Here is a 17678-nt window from a genome sequence, read left to right as displayed (position 1 = left end):
TTTTCCTGTTGTGTTTGTTCTGCAAGTAGGAGGTCTAAGATGCTGCCACACAGCCATATAACCCAGAATATCAAGGAAGATAATCCACAATGTCTGGTTTGAACTGGGTTATCTGAGTCCACAGTGCCATATAATCCAGTTCAATGTGGGATTTTAAACAGCTGTGAAGGTTACTTGCCCAAGGTCACCTAGTGGATTTCTGGGATTGGGTGTGAATTTAAATCCTAGTCTCCAGTCATACACAATCCAACCCTCAAACCATCACACCAGCTCTCTAGCATAAAATGACATTGGTATGATTTATTATTGTTAGGGTCAGAATATCAATTTTAAAGGGATCATATGGAATAAAATAAAAGTTCAGTTGCTTAAAAAAGATATGACACTTTTCCTCTGCCTTTAATAGTGGTCAGATTTAACCTTACAGCCTTTCTGCAGAAGAAACTGTTTAATTTCTGTATCAAATTGCTTATTAAAGTCACCAGAGCAGGACTGGAAAGAAAATCTGGCAACCCTAGAGTGCAACTATGCTGTAAAATTAATTCAGTTAGATACTACTTTTACTGTCTTAGAAATTGTTTTTTTTTTAAAGATCTTTAGTTTTCTTTGCCAAAGAGTTCTCACCAAAAGTGCTTCACCAAACTACAAATGGCAAAAGTCCATAGTACTGAGGTATGGCAGTTAAACTGATGTCAAACTGCAGTAATTTTACAGTGTAGCTGCACCTCTAGTTACATCTGCATTAAGAAAACCTCACATTCTAGTATTCAGTTTTCATGTCAGGAGAGACTTGAGAAACTGCAAGTTGCTTCTGGTGTGAGAGAATTGGCCATCTGCAAGGACATTGCTCAGGGGACACGTGGATGTTTTGATGTTTGACCGTCTTTGTGGGAGGCTTCTCTCATGTCCCCAAATGGGGAGCCAGAGCTGACACAGGGAGCTCATCCGCGCTCTCCCTAGATTCAAACCTGCGACTTGTCGGTCTTCAGTCCTGCTGGCACAAGGGTTTGACCCATTGTGCCATTGGGAGCTCCTATAAAATGCACCAATAAGCTGTTTCTCTGTGTCCTTTCCATTGAAAAGTGTTGTATCCTCAAGCGAAAACATTTATTTCAATTCCACTTGTTTCAATTGAACTTCTTTTGAAGGATGCTTGTTTGGAATCTGACAACATTTCATGGCCTAGTTCTATGCTTGATTACTCTGGAACTGCACCTGTAATCCTATTCACACCCCTTTCCAATAGACATTATTTTACTTTATGCACTTATAATCTTAAGTGGCTTGTGAAATTATGGTTTGTGAAGCTACACCTGTATGTACAGATGTGTCAGATCAGACTGTGCTCTGTTGTGATCCCAAACACAAAGCTGCAATTTAGATTTATCTAGACTTTAAGTTCGTGGGAGGACAGGCATGCGGAACAGTTGCATCACCAATGCTTAGGGAAAACTGGGCTGAATGAATCCAGTGCCTCAGTTATATCCTGGGGAGCCTAGCAGAAAAGTGCATCAGGAAGAAACTTCAGATTCACACCAAGGTGAGACACATCTCTCCTCACCCTTTGAAAGAGCCTTTGGGAAACTTGCTCCTGTTTTGTTTGAGAAAGCAAAAGAGAATATCCTCTTAACCGGAAATTTTAAAACCGGGAAGGTATATGGTTTCTCTTATACTGACCTATACTTACTAAAGCAAGAACATTATTGATTTTCATATTGTTGTGTGCCTTCAAGTCGTTTCCGACTTGTGTCAACCCGAAGATGACCCTACCCTGGAGTTTCTCAGTGGGGGTTTGTCTATTTAGTACCTTCCATTTTTTTCTTTTTTCTTTTACTGAAGGAAAGATCGATAAGGACTGTTACTGGTACATCTACACTGTAGAATTAATGCAGTTTGACACCACTTGAATTCCATGGGAGTATGGAAGTTGTAGTTCAGCAAGGCACATACTTTGTCAGGAAAGGACCAAGACCTTGTAAAACTACAGTTCTTAGGTTTTCAGAACATTGTGCTTTAGTAGTGAAAGTGGTGTCAAACTGTATTCATTTTCTATTGTAGATTCATCCATTGTTTGCTTGGAAAAAATGTTTTGTTATCTCATGGTTATCAAATAAGCAAACAGATTGGCTCCCGTGCCCTTCTCCTCCTTGCTGTTTAGTTACAATTTGGCCCCTTCTACACTGCCATAGAAAATCTACATTATGTGCTTTGAACTGGATTATATGGCAGTGTAGAGTTATATGATCCAGTTCAAAGCAGATAATCTGGTTTATATAGCAGTGTCGATGGGGTTTAATTTCTCACTTTGTTCCAGCCAAGTTGAATTCAATGTTTGGCTCTTCCTGACCTTTTCGGGCCCTTCATCTTATCTAAGCCCCCTTCTACACAACTGTATAAAATCCAGATTGTCTGCTTTGAACTGAATTATATGGCAGTGCAGACTCAGATCATCAAGGGTGCTTCCACACAGCCCTTTATCCCAGGAGCATCCGCATTTAAAAAGACACCGGAATTAGTGGGTTTATCCTACACCTTCCAAGAAGGCGCAGAATAAATCCACTATCTAATTAATTCACCACAAACAAGGGTTTTCCTGGTTTGTGACGAATTAATTACGGGTTGCCCAGAACGTAATCTGAACAGGCCCCTTTTAATTGCAGAAGATTCCACAATAAAGGGGCTGTCTGGATGCACCCCCGTTCAAAGTAGATATTCTGAATTATATGGCAGTGTAAAAGGGTCCTACATTTCATATAATCGCAAATCATTATTTGATTAAAATTGAAATTTGTCAAGGAAAGTGCTTATGGATTTTGTTATTAAGAGTCTGCTACTTTATCATGGAAAGCTGATGTGGTTTAGCAACTGTCTTTTGGGTTGCAAAGGTTGACAACAAGCTACACAATTGGTCAGAAACTCACTCCGACCCGGGCTGGCTTCGAACTCATGATCTTTCAGTCAGAAGTGATCTTAATGTAGCTGACACTCAGCCAGCTGCATCACAGTCCCAGTGCAAGATAGTAGAGATATCTACACAAAACACCTTTCGAGGAATCTCAAGGGCCCCTTTCACACAGCTAAATAAAATCCTACATTATCTGCTTTGAACTGGAATATATGGCAGTGTGGACTCAGATAGCCCAGTTCAAAGCAGATAGTGTGTTATTTTCTGCCTTGATATTCTGGGTTATATAGCTGTGTGGAAGGGCCCTAGGTCCTCCAATGTAATTTCGTGTTCAGCTTCCTAGAGATGATGACCATAGGATCATGCTGGAAAACCTACACATATGGAAGGTTGACTGTACTGTATTCCTAATTTTGTTGTTGCCTTCATTCCAATCAGAATATGATTTGATTTTATGAAAGAAGGTCACATTTCCTTCTCTCTATTCATGAAAGGGAGGGTAGCAATCTTTTTCTTCTCTAATATAATCTTTTTGACCCCCCCCCAAGCTTTAAGCAAGGTTTTTTTTTGAACTCAGTCTCCCAGGTTTTGCCTGCTTTGTCTGCTCCAGAGGCTCTGTCAAGAGATTTTAGGATTTTATCACACAAAGGCGGTAGTGTGATATTATTTTTAAAGTATCATATTAAAACAAGCAGTTCCTCATTTAAAAATGTGTCATTTTCCAAATGGCTTCACACAGAGGACATGAGCATTTTAGCAAAATCATGTGCTTATGTGATGTTAACATCGAAAGGAGCCAAACTATCTGCAATTCACTTTCACGCTGTGCAAAAATTGAATTATAGCTACCTTATCTTTGCTGATAAGATAGTTGAACAGCAATTTTGTTTGCACAGAATTGTTTAATAGTGAGGCAAAGGTAAAGGTTTCCGCTTGTTGTGTCCGACTAGTTGTGTCCGACTCCTGGGGTTGGTGCTCATCTCCATTTCTAAGGTGAAGAGCTGGTGTTGTCCATAGATGCCTTCAAGGTCATGTGGCTGGCATGACTGCATGGTGCGCCATTACCATTCTGCCAAAGTGGTACCTTTTGATCTACTTTTTTTTGTCGTGTCAGGAGTGACTTGAGAAACTGCAAGTCGCTTCTGGTGTGAGAGGATTGGCCGTCTGCAAGGACGTTGTCCAGGGGATGCCCGGATGTTTTTGATGTGTTACCATCTTTGTGGGAGGCTTCTCTCATGTCCCCGCATGGGGAGCTGGAGCTGATAGAGGGAGCTCATCCATGCTCTCCCCGGGATTCGAACCTGTGACCTGTCAGTCTTCAGTCCTGCCAGCACAAGTGCTTAACCCACTGCGCCACCGGGGGCTTTTGATCTACTTACATTTGCATGTTTTCAAACTGCTAGGTTGGCAGAAGCTGGGACTAACAGCAGGAGCTCACCCCACTCCCCAGATTAAAACTGCCAACCTTTTGGTCAGCAAGTTCAGCAGCTCAGTGGTTTAACCTGCTGCACCACTGGGGGCTCCTGTTTAATAGTATCTGGCATTAAATTCTTTAGTCTAAAGTTACTTAGTTGCATCTTTTCACTGCAGCAATTTTAGTCTATGTATATTGATACTTCTCCATTTTTTCTTAGGAGTGGCAAGAATGCTTGGTCTTCAAGAAATTGTCATCAGTTATAGGTAATGATGCATTTATTAATTAGGAATAATGTTATATGAAGAGTATAGAAAATTTATTAACATAGGCTTTTTCTTTCAGTTTTTGATTCCTCCTCCTTTTCCCCACTAAAGGTGTCACTTTTTTCAGGCATGTGAAGGAGGGAGAATGGGTGGAAGCCTTCTTATTTGAAGGCAGCATTAAATAAGGTTCATTAAGTGCCCATGCTTCATAGACATTTGTATATGCAACATATACAGTACTGCTAAAATCACATTGACAGACATTTGTATATGCAACATATACTGCTAAAATCACATAGACACACATTTGTATATGCAACATATACTGCTAAAACGCTTTGAGTCCCAATTCTGTGGTGAAAAGATATAAGTAAGATGAATGATTTTTTTTTCGTGTCAGGAGCGACTTGAGAAACTGCAAGTTGCTTCTGGTGTGAGAAATTGGCCGTCTGCATGGACGTTGCCCAGGGGATGCCCAGATGTTTTCCCATCCTGTGGGAGGCTTCTCTCATGTTCCCTCAAGGGAAGCTGAAGCTGACTGTGGGAGCTCACCCTGCTCTTCAGATCTGAACTGCCGACCTTTTGATCAGCAGTTTTGCCAGCACAAGGGATTAACCTATTGTGCCACCGGGGGCTCCAACTGATGAATGCATGAACCTGTAATGTACAAGACATTGCTGGACAACAAATCCCATATTATGTTAAGGAAAAAACAACCCTGCATTTTCCAATGACTGTAACTGCGGATGCTATGGTTTTTGGCTTTGGTTTTGACCCATGAACCGAAAAAACCCAAACAAACCGGTTTTTGTGGTGTTTGTGTAGGTGCTCCACAGGAAACTGGTTTGTTTTAATCCATTTTCAAACTTGATTATAGTGTCTGTGTAGAACCACCCTCAATCATGTACTGGAAAATTACTGACTTTGTATAATGATATATATAATGCTGAAAAATAAATAAATATATAGATCGAAAACAACAACAACAACAAAACATTTAACAGTAATAAACCCACCATTTTAAGCTGCTGTGGGTGTATAATTTTTTGCAACACAAATAAATAAATACAGAGTTAAAGAAAGAAAAACCCACGTTCTTTGCAGCTTTCAAGCTGTGGATATTGCAAATCTTGGCACCAGTTCAAGGCCAACCATTAAGGTTGTGTAAGCACGATCTGGGCCTCAGACTGGATTTGCAATGAAATCATCCACACACTGAAACTGCTTCCTTCCATGCTGGTTTCATATTGACCTAAGAAGCCCTAGGTCTCACTTTGACTCAGTTGGACGTGTGCTGCTACCATTTCTTGGGAAAGAGTGATCAATCTAACTAGAGTACATTTATAACTAAAGAAACTAAAGTCCAACAGAACGTTGTATTGCCTCCTTTCTTCAAATCAAAGCACAAATCTCACCCTCACTTTGTTGGTTTCATAGGAAGAACTTCCAGAAACAACGGCTGAAGGCAATGGCAACCACGAAGCAGCTGAAGGATTCTCTCTACTGGTTTTATTATCAATTCATGCTTATTTCCTGTTGTGTTGATATGGAGCCCTGGGAACAAATACTTGTACATATTTTTATAGCATCTCTAGCTACCATGTTAATGTTTACGGCTTATATGTTCATCCTGAATAATCTATGCTCGACTTTTCAGTTCTTTCAACCTTTATAAGTTGAGGAGCCAAAGAAGTCATGACTGAGATACTTGTTATGACCCTGGGTGTATATATTTATGACTTATTTTGTGTCTCTTTATGTCAGTGGTTCCCAACCTTTAGTCCTCCAGGTGTTTTGGACTTCAGCTCCCACAATTCCTAACAGCCAGTAAGATGGCTGGGGGTTTTGGGAGTTGAAGTCCAAAACACCTGGAGGACCAAAGGTTGGGAACCACTGCATAGGGTCACTGTATTTTTGTAAATAGAACAATTTTTAAAATGTGAGTGTCTCTTCCTCTGCCCAATTTTTTCCCATGCACTATTGGATGACCATCACTGAGAAGACTTCAGTTGCTTCTTGACTGTGGAAGATGTTTGATAGCTGGAATTGCTGCCTGAATTGAGAAGAGACTGGTTTCTTCTGGTGGACCTATCCAGATTACTTTTAAATTATGAAGTTTAAATTATGTCTTGATCTTACATATCCGTTTAACGGATATTATGTGTTTTAACTGGTTTATGTGTTATTAACTAATGTTATGTACTGTTGTTTCCTACCCTGACTTATGGGAAGAGGTGGGTAAGTTGTTGTTATTATTACACCCGGTGTCACAGCAGGTTAAACTGCTGAGCTGCTGAACTTGCTGACCAAAAGGTTGGCGGTTCGAATCTGGGAAGCCATCCCCCGCAGAGGATTGTTAGATATCTTTTAGAGGACAAGTGCCACAGGGTGACTCTCACAGTGGCAAAATTCCTTGCAGTGGCAACAAATCTGATAGGGGTATTACTTGAAACTGTGCAGATGTATTTTGTACCATAGACTTCTCCTGAGATGGGTGAATTTAAAATGACTGTTGGTTTTACTGATGGGTCTATGGACCATAATAAATTGTTGTTGTTGTTGAATCCGGGAAGTGGGGTGAGCTCCCACTGTTAGCTCCAGCTTCTGCCAATCTAGCAGTTCAAAAACATGCAAATGTGAGTAGATCAATAGGTACTGCTTCGGCAGGAAGGTAACAGCGCTCCATGCAGTCATGCTAGCCACATGATTTTGGAGACATCTATGGACAACACTGGCTCTTCAACTTAGAAATGGAGATGAGCACCATCCCCTCAGGGTCAGACATGACTAGACTTAATGTCAGGGGAAAACCTTTATCTATGTAATGTGAATTTTGTTCTTGGATTATAAATGTGATTTCCTAATTGGTTCTATCATTTTAAAAAAAAATGGAAAAAGTTTATTAAATTTCAAAAACTTTTCTTTCACGGGACATCTTGTGGCACACTTTGCTGTAGTTTTTCAATGAATATTGCATAGAATCTCGACCAATTCAACATAGTTTGTGGCAGCCACGAAAACAAAGCTTCTGGAGTATATCAATGACTTTCAAAGTAAGTACCGCACAATTAAACAGGAAATAACACTTTCAAACCAGGAGCAGAACATGTTTCAAATTTTGTTACATAGTGTTATTTACACATTCTGACAATGGCTTTATGGATAGTAAAGCAAAATGTCATAGGCCACCTAGTTTTAAATAAAGCTTAAAGGAGATGAATGGGTCATCAAGGAGATAGAAAAATGCAGAGAAAGAGAAGACAAAATGCAAACATGCATGATTAAAAACAAAGGTCAATGCTGCATTGTAAAATGGGTAAAAAGAAGATTGGAGACTATTGGATTAAACAGTGATTCATCTTTCCAAAAAGACTACCTTATCCCAGGAGATTTCAATTTACATTGTCACAACTGTAGTATAAAGGCATGTGTGGAAGGACAACTATACATTCACATGATATTAACATTTCTTTGACCTGTTGACGCATTCCTTCCGGATGCTGGTTTAATTGACCAATGAAAACTGTAAAGCAAAGAGATTCAGATTCTGTCCCATTGCTAAAGTTTAGAGGGCAGCCTAAAGTTAGACTGCATTGATAAAGTAACTGGAGGGTCAGAGTTAAGTTGTAGAGGGAAGCAGATGGTGGAAGTGAATCAAGGAATTCCAGCCTGCTAAGATAATAGAGCTATAGGCATGTCTTGTTACCCACGTATCCAGACTCTGATGGGGCATGATCTATTATAGAATGATTTAGTTGGAAGAGATTGCAATCCAGTCCACCCCCCTGTGCAAAAGCAGGAAAATTGCATTCAAAGCATTCCTGACAGATGGCCATCCAGCCTCTGCTTAAAAGCCTCCTTTGAACTCTGTTTGAAGCAATGGGCATATGCTGAGGATAGAGGGAGAAAGTAAAAGCAAGAAAGAGAAACTGGGACACTTTTGAAAACTGCTGAAAAAGTGGGGTAACAATGGATTCATTGGGACTGTCTGGCTTGTTATATTGTTGCTCTTGCTAATGTAATGTTAATGTTTGTTGGTTTATTATTTTAATGAGATAATTACCATGTAAAATTGCAGATTTTCATGATTTACGTATCATCTGCCAGCAGGGATACTAGAGAATATATATGGAATAAAATGTGTATGTATGTTTTTAACATGGAGAATTCTTAAGTCAGGTAAGAAACAACCCGTGAAGCCTAGACATAATGAGAATTGGAAGCTTATCCTCTTCTGTGTTACTTCACCAAATATGTGAAGGGAGAGACTGCATACAACCATAAAGATGTGTTCTGCCCCCAGACACATTTATACCATATCCATGGTATGAGAGAAAAATGGAAGAGAACTGTCAGAGGACTTGGTGGCAGTTTATAATCAACACCTTCTAATGAAATTTAAAACCCAAGAGGTAAGATGTTAGATAAGATATGAGGGAACAAAAATAGGGGAAAATGAGATAACATGCCAAGCCTTCTCATTTGGAATTAGTGAAACTCAAGGAAGCAATAGGTGTGAATTAAAAAGAGCATTATCACAATGCTAGAAAACTATAATCCATTCTTAAGCTTCTTTATACCCAATCTCTTTCCCCAAAGCAGAGCCCTAGGTGGCTTACAAATTAAAATATGACATAGTTAGAAGGCCAACATTAAAATGGAATTAAAAACCTTCAGTTCTCCAAAGAATATTGGAATATATAGGAACCCTCGGTGGCATAGTGGGTTAAACCACTGAGCTGCTAACTTGCTGACCATAAGGTCGGTGGTTCAAATCCGGGGAGTGGGGTGAGCTCCTGCTATTAGCCCTAGCTTCTGCCAACCTAGCAGTTCAAAAACATGCAAATGTGCGTAGATCAATAGGTACCTCTTCAGCGGGAAGGTAATGGTGCTCCCTGCAGTCATGCTGACCACATGTCCTTCTATGGACAACACTGGCTCTTCGGCATAGAAATTGAGATGAGCACCCCCCCCCCCAAAGTTGGACATGACTAGACTTAATGTTAAGGGGAAACCTTTACTCTCTCTCTCTCTCTCTCTCTTTATATATATATATACACATACACGTATGTACATATGTAGGTACGTACGTACATACATACATATATATCAATTGGAAGAACAGCAAGGAGACTACCTTGGTAGAATCCTTAGGAAGCAGGTTCTGGAGCCTAGCTATGCCACTGGGAAAGTTTTGCCTTCTATCCCAAAATGGTAGGAATGACAGAAAGGTTTCTACTGAGGATCCCAAGACCCAGACAACCCCAAATGGGAATATAGGATATGTTTATAGGCTGGTATTAAAATGTATAAGGCTTTATAGATCATAACAAAAAAAATTAATTGTGTCTAAAAATGAACTGTCAGCTGGTGAAGCTGGTGTAGCAATGGTCTGGAACCAGCCCTAGTTAACAACCTGCTTGTAGCTTTTTAGCATACAGCCAGCCCTCCACATTCTCTGGGGTAAAGAGTGTTGGACCTTCATAAATTGCTATTTCTTAATACCTCAAAGCATAATTTTCTGGGAATTTCTAGGTCTCCAAGGTCAACTTCCATTGGGAGCTTGACTACAGAATTACACTGGAGAACCTAAAACACTTCCAACAGTGCCAAAATGCATGTTTTAAAATTGAGGCAAAACATCCCAGAATCTGTCAGCAGGTCCACACACATACCTGTCAGTCCCAGGAAATGATCTCTTGCCATCCTCACAGCCTTCCTTTGTAGCAGATCAAGATGTAATGTAGGTGGAGGACATTTGGCAGAAGTTTTTTTAAAAAAAAAAATCACTCAGTTATGCGCTGAGTGAATATGCGCACACGTGAATATTTTAAGGTACACACAAGCAGATTTCTTATCTCTCTTTTCACCCAATTATTAATTCAAGCTCTGTTTAATATATAAATTTTTAAAGAAAGAGTTTCAGAGAGTTCTAATTGCTTTCCATTTGTGCTTCCCTTGAGCCACCTGTGTGTCTGTGGCTCCATGTTTTGGCAGCCTGATCAGTTGTTTTGGGCTTTTCAGGAGTACATGTGTGCTGAAGCAGTCTACACAGGGGGAAAAGAAAGAAAACACATGTTTTTCACGACTGCAGGAATATGCAGTCATTTTGGGGGAGGAATTGGGTTTTAAGTGCACTTTTTAAATTTGTGCTTTTCAGCTGTTAACCCAATTCTGCCCACACTTTGTTGAAATGTCATATAACCACCCTCACCCCCCCCCCCCTTTAATCCTGGTTACTTTTTAGGCATGTGTATAAGGGACTCTAGAGATTCCAGAGAAAACATTTTAATCAAACCCATGAGTTATCAAATGTGAAAGAGTGCACTAATCCCAAAGTGAAACCTGCAAATGTGGATGGCTCAATGTATTCTTCAAAGGACATATTGCATAGAGTGCATCACAGTAATTCAAATAAGATATAACTAATGTGAAGATTCCTTTTTTGGAGGTTTTTAAACACTGTTCAGCACCTTCAGCACCTTCCATGTTGCCCAGTTTTCTGGGCAAATAGAGGCTGGATGGCCATCTGTCTGGGGTACTTTGTGCTTTTCCTTCAGGCAGGAGGTTGGACTAGATGGCCCATGGAGTCTCTTCCAACTCTATGATTCTATGAGTCACCATGATCATGTTAGATATTTCTAGAATAGGCAAAGGTAGCCCACTAGCATTTGGTATATTTTTATTTATTGTTTCAAAGTGAACTGAGGGTACAGTTGTAACGTATTTAAAAAACACAAAGTTTTTACTAAATGTCCTTTGATTAGCAGCTGGCCACTTGGAATGCCTCTGGTGTTGCTATAAAAAGGTCCTTGTTGTGCATGTGGCAGGGCTCAGACTGCATTTTAATAGGTGGCCTGTGATTTGCTCTTCTCCACACTTGCATGTCGTGGACTCCACTTTGTGGCCCCATTTCTTAAAGTTGGCTCTACATCTCAAGGTGCCAGAGTGCAGTCTGTTTAGCACCTTCCAAGTTGCCCAGTCTTCTGTGTGCTCAGGCGGGAGTCTCTCATTTGATATCAGCCATGGATTGAGATTCTGGTTTTAGCCTGCCACTTTTGGACTCTCGCTCGCTGAGGTGTTCCTGCGTGTATCTCTGTAGATCTCAGAAAACTATTTCTTGATTTAAGATGTTAGCATGCTGGCTGATAGGCCTGAGATGTCACTACCTTGGTCCTTTCACACCAGAAGTGACCAGAAGCATTTGGTAGAGAGTGTATGAGTGCACCATAACTACTAAGCACTAACACCAACTTTTACTATAGGAGCTCCATTAGAGATATGAAGGTTCTCTGAGACTGCTAGGCTAGAAAAGGAAGAGGGCTTAGTTCTATTTTTAGAGCAGTGGAAGGAAAACAGGAGACAGGAGATTTGGAGTGATTGGTGGATAAGACATAAGGAGATATTAGGTCATAGAAACGCCCATTAACCTCACTGCAGTTCTAAGATAAACATTACACTTTAAACACTGAGTTCCAACAATTAGTATGCAAAAGCACTCCTGCCAATTCAGAAACCTGGGTCTCTAGACTTAGAGGTTTATCACACAAGGCAAGCAAAACAGGATAACAGCGGGGGTTATCACTTGGAGTCATCCTCATCTGTTCTTCATGGGGGAAATCATTGGAAGGTGTTTCTTTTACAAAAGGAAATAATTAATGAATTATGTTTGTAAAAGAAAAGCTTCCAGGTTTTATTTTACTGAAAGAGTGGTGAGAAAGGAGCAACATCATGTAATAATTCCCAGCCAAAGATGATGTTCAATGTATTGTCGAAGGCTTTCATGGCCGGAATCACTCAGTTCTTGTGGGTTTTTTCGGGCTATATGGCCATGTTCTAGAGGCATTTCTCCTGACGTTTCGCCTGCATCTATGGCAAGCATCTTCAGAGGTCTGCTGGAGCTGGGAAAAAGGGGTTTATATATCTGTGGAATGACCAGGGTGAGACAAAAGGCTTTTGTAAGTTGGGCTAGGTGTGAATCTTTTCAACTGACCACCTTGATTAGCATACAATGGGCTGACAGTGCCTGGAGCAAACTCTTCTTGAAAGGTGATTAGATGTCCCTGCCTGTTTTTCTCTCTGCTGTTTTAATTTTAGAGTTTTTTAATACTGGTAGCCAGATTTTGTTCATTTTCATGGTTTCTTCCTTTCTGTTGAAATTGTCCACATGTTTGTGGATTTCAATGGCTTCTCTGTGTAGTCTGACATGGTGGTTGTGAGAGTGGTCCAGCATTTTTGTGTTCTCAAATAAAATGCTGTGTCCAGGTTGGTTCATCAGGTGCTCTGCTATGGCTGACTTCTCTGGATGAAGTAGTCTGCAGTGCCTTTCATGTTCCTGGATTCTTGTTTGGGCGCTGCGTTTGGTGGTCCCTATGTAGACTTGTCCACAGCTGTATGGTATACGGTAGACTCCTGCAGAGGTGAGAGGATCCCTCTTGTCCTTTGCTGAACGTAGCATTTGTTGGATTTTCCTGGTGGGTTTGTAGATTGTTTGTATGTTGTGTTTCCTCATCAGCTTCCCTATGCGATCAGTGGTTCCCTTGATGTATGGCAGGAACACTTTTCCTCTGGGTGGATCTTCATCTTTACTCTTGTGGCTTGTTCTTGGTCTTGCAGCTCTTCTGATGTCTGAGGTGGAGTATCCATTGGCCTGTAGAGCCCAGTTGAGGTGGTTCAGTTCATCTTGGAGGAGGTGGGGTTCGCAGATTCTTTTTGCACGGTCTGCCAAGGCTTTAATGGTGCTTCTTTTTTGACTTGGGTGATGGTTGGAGTTTTTATGTAGATATCTATCTGTGTGTGTGGGTTTTCTGTAAACGGTGTGACCCAATTGTTGATCAGGTTTGCGGATGACTAGGACATCTAGAAAAGGCAGTCTTCCTTCCTTTTCTTTTTCCATAGTGAACTGGATGTTAGGGTGGATGCTGTTAAGATGTTCCAGGAACCTGTTGAGTTCTTCATCTCCATGGCTCCAAATGGTGAAAGTGTCATCCACATATCTGAACCATATAGTGGGCTTTTTGGTTGCTGTTTCAAGAGCTTGTTTTTCAAATTGTTCCATGTAGAAGTTAGCTATGACTGGGCTGAGAGGGCTCCCCATAGCTACTCCATCTTTCTGTTCGTAGAATTCATTGTCCCACTGAAAATAGCTGGTGGTGAGGCAATGGTGAAACAGCGCCGTGATGTCTTCTGGGAACCTCTGGTTGATGAGTGCCATGGTGTCTGCAACTGGGACCATGGTAAATAGAGACACCACATCGAAGCTGATCAGTTTGTCATTTGGATTTAGCTTGAGATTGCTGATTTTTTCAATGAAGTGGGCTGAGTCCTTGATGTAGTGTGTTGTGAGCCCAATGTGGCTTTGTAACTGTGCAGCAAGAAATTTGGCTAAGTCATATGTGGGGGACCCAATGGCACTCACGATTGGTCTGAGTGGGGTGGAGTCCTTATGGATTTTGGGGAGTCCATAAAGCCTGGGTGGAAGGGCTTCCGATTTACATAGCTGCTGTCGTATGTCGAAGTTGATTGAGGAGTTTTTAATTAGAGTGTTGGTTTTTCTGGTTATTTTGGAGGTTGGGTCTTGCTTAAGTTTTCTGTATATAGTAGGGTCCAGGAGTTTTCTGATCTTCTCCTTGTATTGCTCTGTATGCATGATGACTGTGGCATTCCCCTTGTCTGCTGGAAGAATGAGGATATCAGGATCTGAATTTAGGTCTCTAATGGCTTCTCTTTCCTTCCTAGTAATGTTACTGGAGGGGAGTTTTGCCTTTTTCAGGATCCTTGCTGCTTCCGCTCGTACTTCTTCTGCTTCCTCCTCTGGGAGGCGGTAAATTGCTGATTCAACATTGGCAATGATGTTTTCTACTGGGATCCTGGTGGCGGTTACAGCAAAGTTTCCTCCTTTCGCTAGTATGGATACTTGGTCTTCAGAGAGTTGTCTGTCTGTCAGGTTGATGATGGTCCGTGATGTATCCAGTTCTGGTTTCGGCTGTTGCTTTTGTCGTTTGTGGAATTTTTGTTTTTGTCTGTTGGTGTGGACAGATGTTGTTCTGCTGTAATTGCAATTCCACAGAATCATAGATTCCTAGAATTTAAGAAGATCTCAAGGGCCATCCTGGTCATCTGTCAGGGATGCTTTGAATGCAATTTTCCTGCTTCTTGACAGGGGGGTTGGACTGGATGGCCCATGAGGTCTCTTCCAGCTTTATGATTCTATGATTCTATCCAGTCCAACCCTATCCTGCAGTGCTCACTCCAAGCACCCCCAACAGATGTTCACCCAGCTGCTTCTTAAAAACTTCCAGAGAAGGAGACTCCACTGGACTTCTGGGCAGCATATTGCTTGACCTATGTGATAAGCTACTTAATTTTGAACCAGGAGGGCTGGAAACATGATCTCAGGGCAAGTGTAACCCCAGCCATCATAGGGTGACTCCCTGTTGCTCTAATCTGCTTTTTGACTCAGGGCACATCCAGACAGCACTAAATCACAGGTTTTAGACAGGGGCAAAAAATCCTGGGACTTCGGAAGAGGTCTACATACAGACCTGTTGGTCCAGGCATTTCTGCCTCCGTTGTCCAGACTTGATGCTTTAATGCAAGATTTAGAGGCTCCTAAGATGGCCACTGTGGGACTTGCACCAGAAACTTCGTTGTTTTTTTAATCCCTCAAGATGCAGATATCCAGATATATGGAGAATCACTGCAACAAATCACTGCAAAAGTTCCATTCTTGGTCTTGGCCAGAGAAATTGTCCCCTCCAGACATTTCATGAAGTATCTGCCACACAAACAAAGTTTATGGGGTAGGACCATTTCTGCCCAAGTCAGCACTGCACAATCAAACAGGAACACACACTTTCAAGCCAGGAACAGAACTTTGTCATTATTGACACTTTTTAGAGCCTGACTGCCTGGCCATCTGTCCAGACAGATTTGGTTGTGCACTTGTGGCATCAAACAACAAGGTGTTGTTCCTGGGTTATACATAGCTGTTCCTGATTGCTCTTCTTGTGACAAGATATACAATGTTGACTAGGGGGTCACAATTTTGTCCTGGCCAGAGGAAAAGTGTCCTCCACATGTTTCATTATGTTTTTGGAAGACAAGCAAAGTTTTTGCCTTCTACTCAAGTGTCACCTTCTTTTTAGGAACTGACCAATCAGGAACAAAGATCTAAAACCTGGAAACAAACTTAGTTTAAAAAATCCCATGATTACCGATTGCAGGGACATGCAGACATGTGAAGATCCGCATATTTGGCTCAAAACTGATATTCTTGCACCTGGAAAACTCGTGTTTTTTGCCTTTTGTAGTGATTGCTTCCATGTTTACAGGAAATGGCATCTGGCTATCCTCCTGTTTGCTGTGGAAGCTCCTGGATAAAGGTACTGTCTGGACAAGTCTTCAGCAAAGTCACAACTGTCCTGTCTGGATTAAAGTCCCCACAATTAAGTGTGTTGGAAGTATATATTCTGTGATCCAAGCAGAATATGGGAAGGTGAAGGAGAGATAACACACACTACCAATATCCACAATGGTGTCTTATTTATTTATTATTTTTAAAATAGCCTCCTGAATTACATAACCCAAGAATTATGGGGTGACTAGGAAAAAGGCTGGTGAATAGTTCTACTCTTGTGCTACATATCCTTCACAATCCAATATTAAATGTATAACTTCTTCCTTTATCAAATGACTTTAAACACATTTACTTGCCTGTTGGCAAAATGACAAGAAACTGGAGCACAATCTAGGCATGTTTGAAACAATTTCACAGCACTTCAATAATGAACAAAACCCAGTAAGATGTAAAAGTAATAATTTATTGGGACATAAATATAGACATGTCAGTTTATAATACATGGGATGCCATATATTATATAAATTACTCATAAATATTACATATTTATAAATTAATATAATAAAATACCATTTGAAGTATTATCAAAAATCCAAACTGACAGGGTCCTGCCCCAAAAAGCTTACCTTTTAAACTCAGAAAAGCCAAAGAAGAGGGAACAATAAAAAGGAGTGACACATAATATCGGTAGAAAATTTAGCACGGTGAGTCAGTTGTACTAATACAGAATTTCTCAACCTGGGGGTTGGGACCTTGGGGGGCTGCAAGGGGGTGTCAGAGGGGTCACTAAAGACCATCAGAAAACACAATATTTTCTGTTGGTCAGGGGGTTCTGTGTGGGAAGTTCGATCCAATTCTATCATTGGTGGGGTTCAGAATGCTCTTTGAATGTAGGTGAACTATAAATCTCAGCAACTGCAACTCCTAGATGTCAAGGTCCATTTCCCCTAAACTACACCAGTGTCCACATTTGGGCATATTGAGTATCTGTGCCAAGTTTGGTCCCGATCTCTCATTGTTTGAGTCCACAGTGCTCTCTGAATGTAGGTGAACTACAACTCCAAAACTCAAGGTCAATGCCCACCAAACCCTTTCAGTATTATCTGTTGGTCATAGGAACTCTGCGTGCTAAGACTGGTTCAGTTCCATCATTGGTGGAGTTCAGAATGCTCTTTGATTGTAGGTTAACTATAAATCCCAGCAACTACAACTCCCAAATGACAAAATCAATATGCAACCTTTTATGGCCCAAGTTCTATAGAGAGGAACTCTATAGGACTCGTGCAACTAAGTGGGACTTACTTCTGGGTGGATATGTGGGTGGATATGCAGCTTATTTTCTCCATGCAGGGAGATTAATTTACTAAAATCTTGGTTAAAAAGGCATTTCATTCTTTCCTCCCATTCTAAGCCAATACTTAATACACCTGTATCCAAATGCATTACCGTCTCTGTATACATGATACATCTAATCTATAGTTTGTGATGCCTGTTTGTATGAGGCAGTTGAATTTTTTATGTCAGGAGTGACTTGAAAAACTGCAAGTTGCTTCTGGTGTGAGAAAATTGGCCATCTGCAAGGATGTTGCCCAGGGGACACCTGGATGTTTTACCATCTTGTGGGAAGCTTCTCTCATGTCCACACATGGGAAGCTGGAGCTGACAGCAGGAAGCTCACACCACTCACCAGATTCAAACCACCGACCTTTCGGTCAGCAGTCCTACCAGCACAAG

At 41.0% G+C, this 17678-nt stretch overlaps 1 long non-coding RNA gene across 1 annotated transcript; it reads left to right on the top strand.

Annotated features, from left to right (window-relative positions):
• Nucleotides 1-1460: 1460 nt before the first annotated feature.
• LOC132769846 (uncharacterized) lies at nt 1461-6407 on the top strand. The gene is made up of 3 exons (XR_009630926.2): nt 1461-1540; nt 4540-4585; nt 6023-6407. It is a non-coding gene; the product is annotated as an uncharacterized lncRNA (long non-coding RNA).
• Nucleotides 6408-17678: the final 11271 nt, after the last annotated feature.

This window comes from Anolis sagrei, chromosome 3 (genome assembly GCF_037176765.1).
Source record: "Anolis sagrei isolate rAnoSag1 chromosome 3, rAnoSag1.mat, whole genome shotgun sequence".
Classification (NCBI taxonomy): domain Eukaryota; kingdom Metazoa; phylum Chordata; class Lepidosauria; order Squamata; family Dactyloidae; genus Anolis; species Anolis sagrei.
The sequence above is the reverse complement of the archived record's forward strand: the minus strand, read 5'-3'. Positions and strand labels throughout refer to the sequence as shown.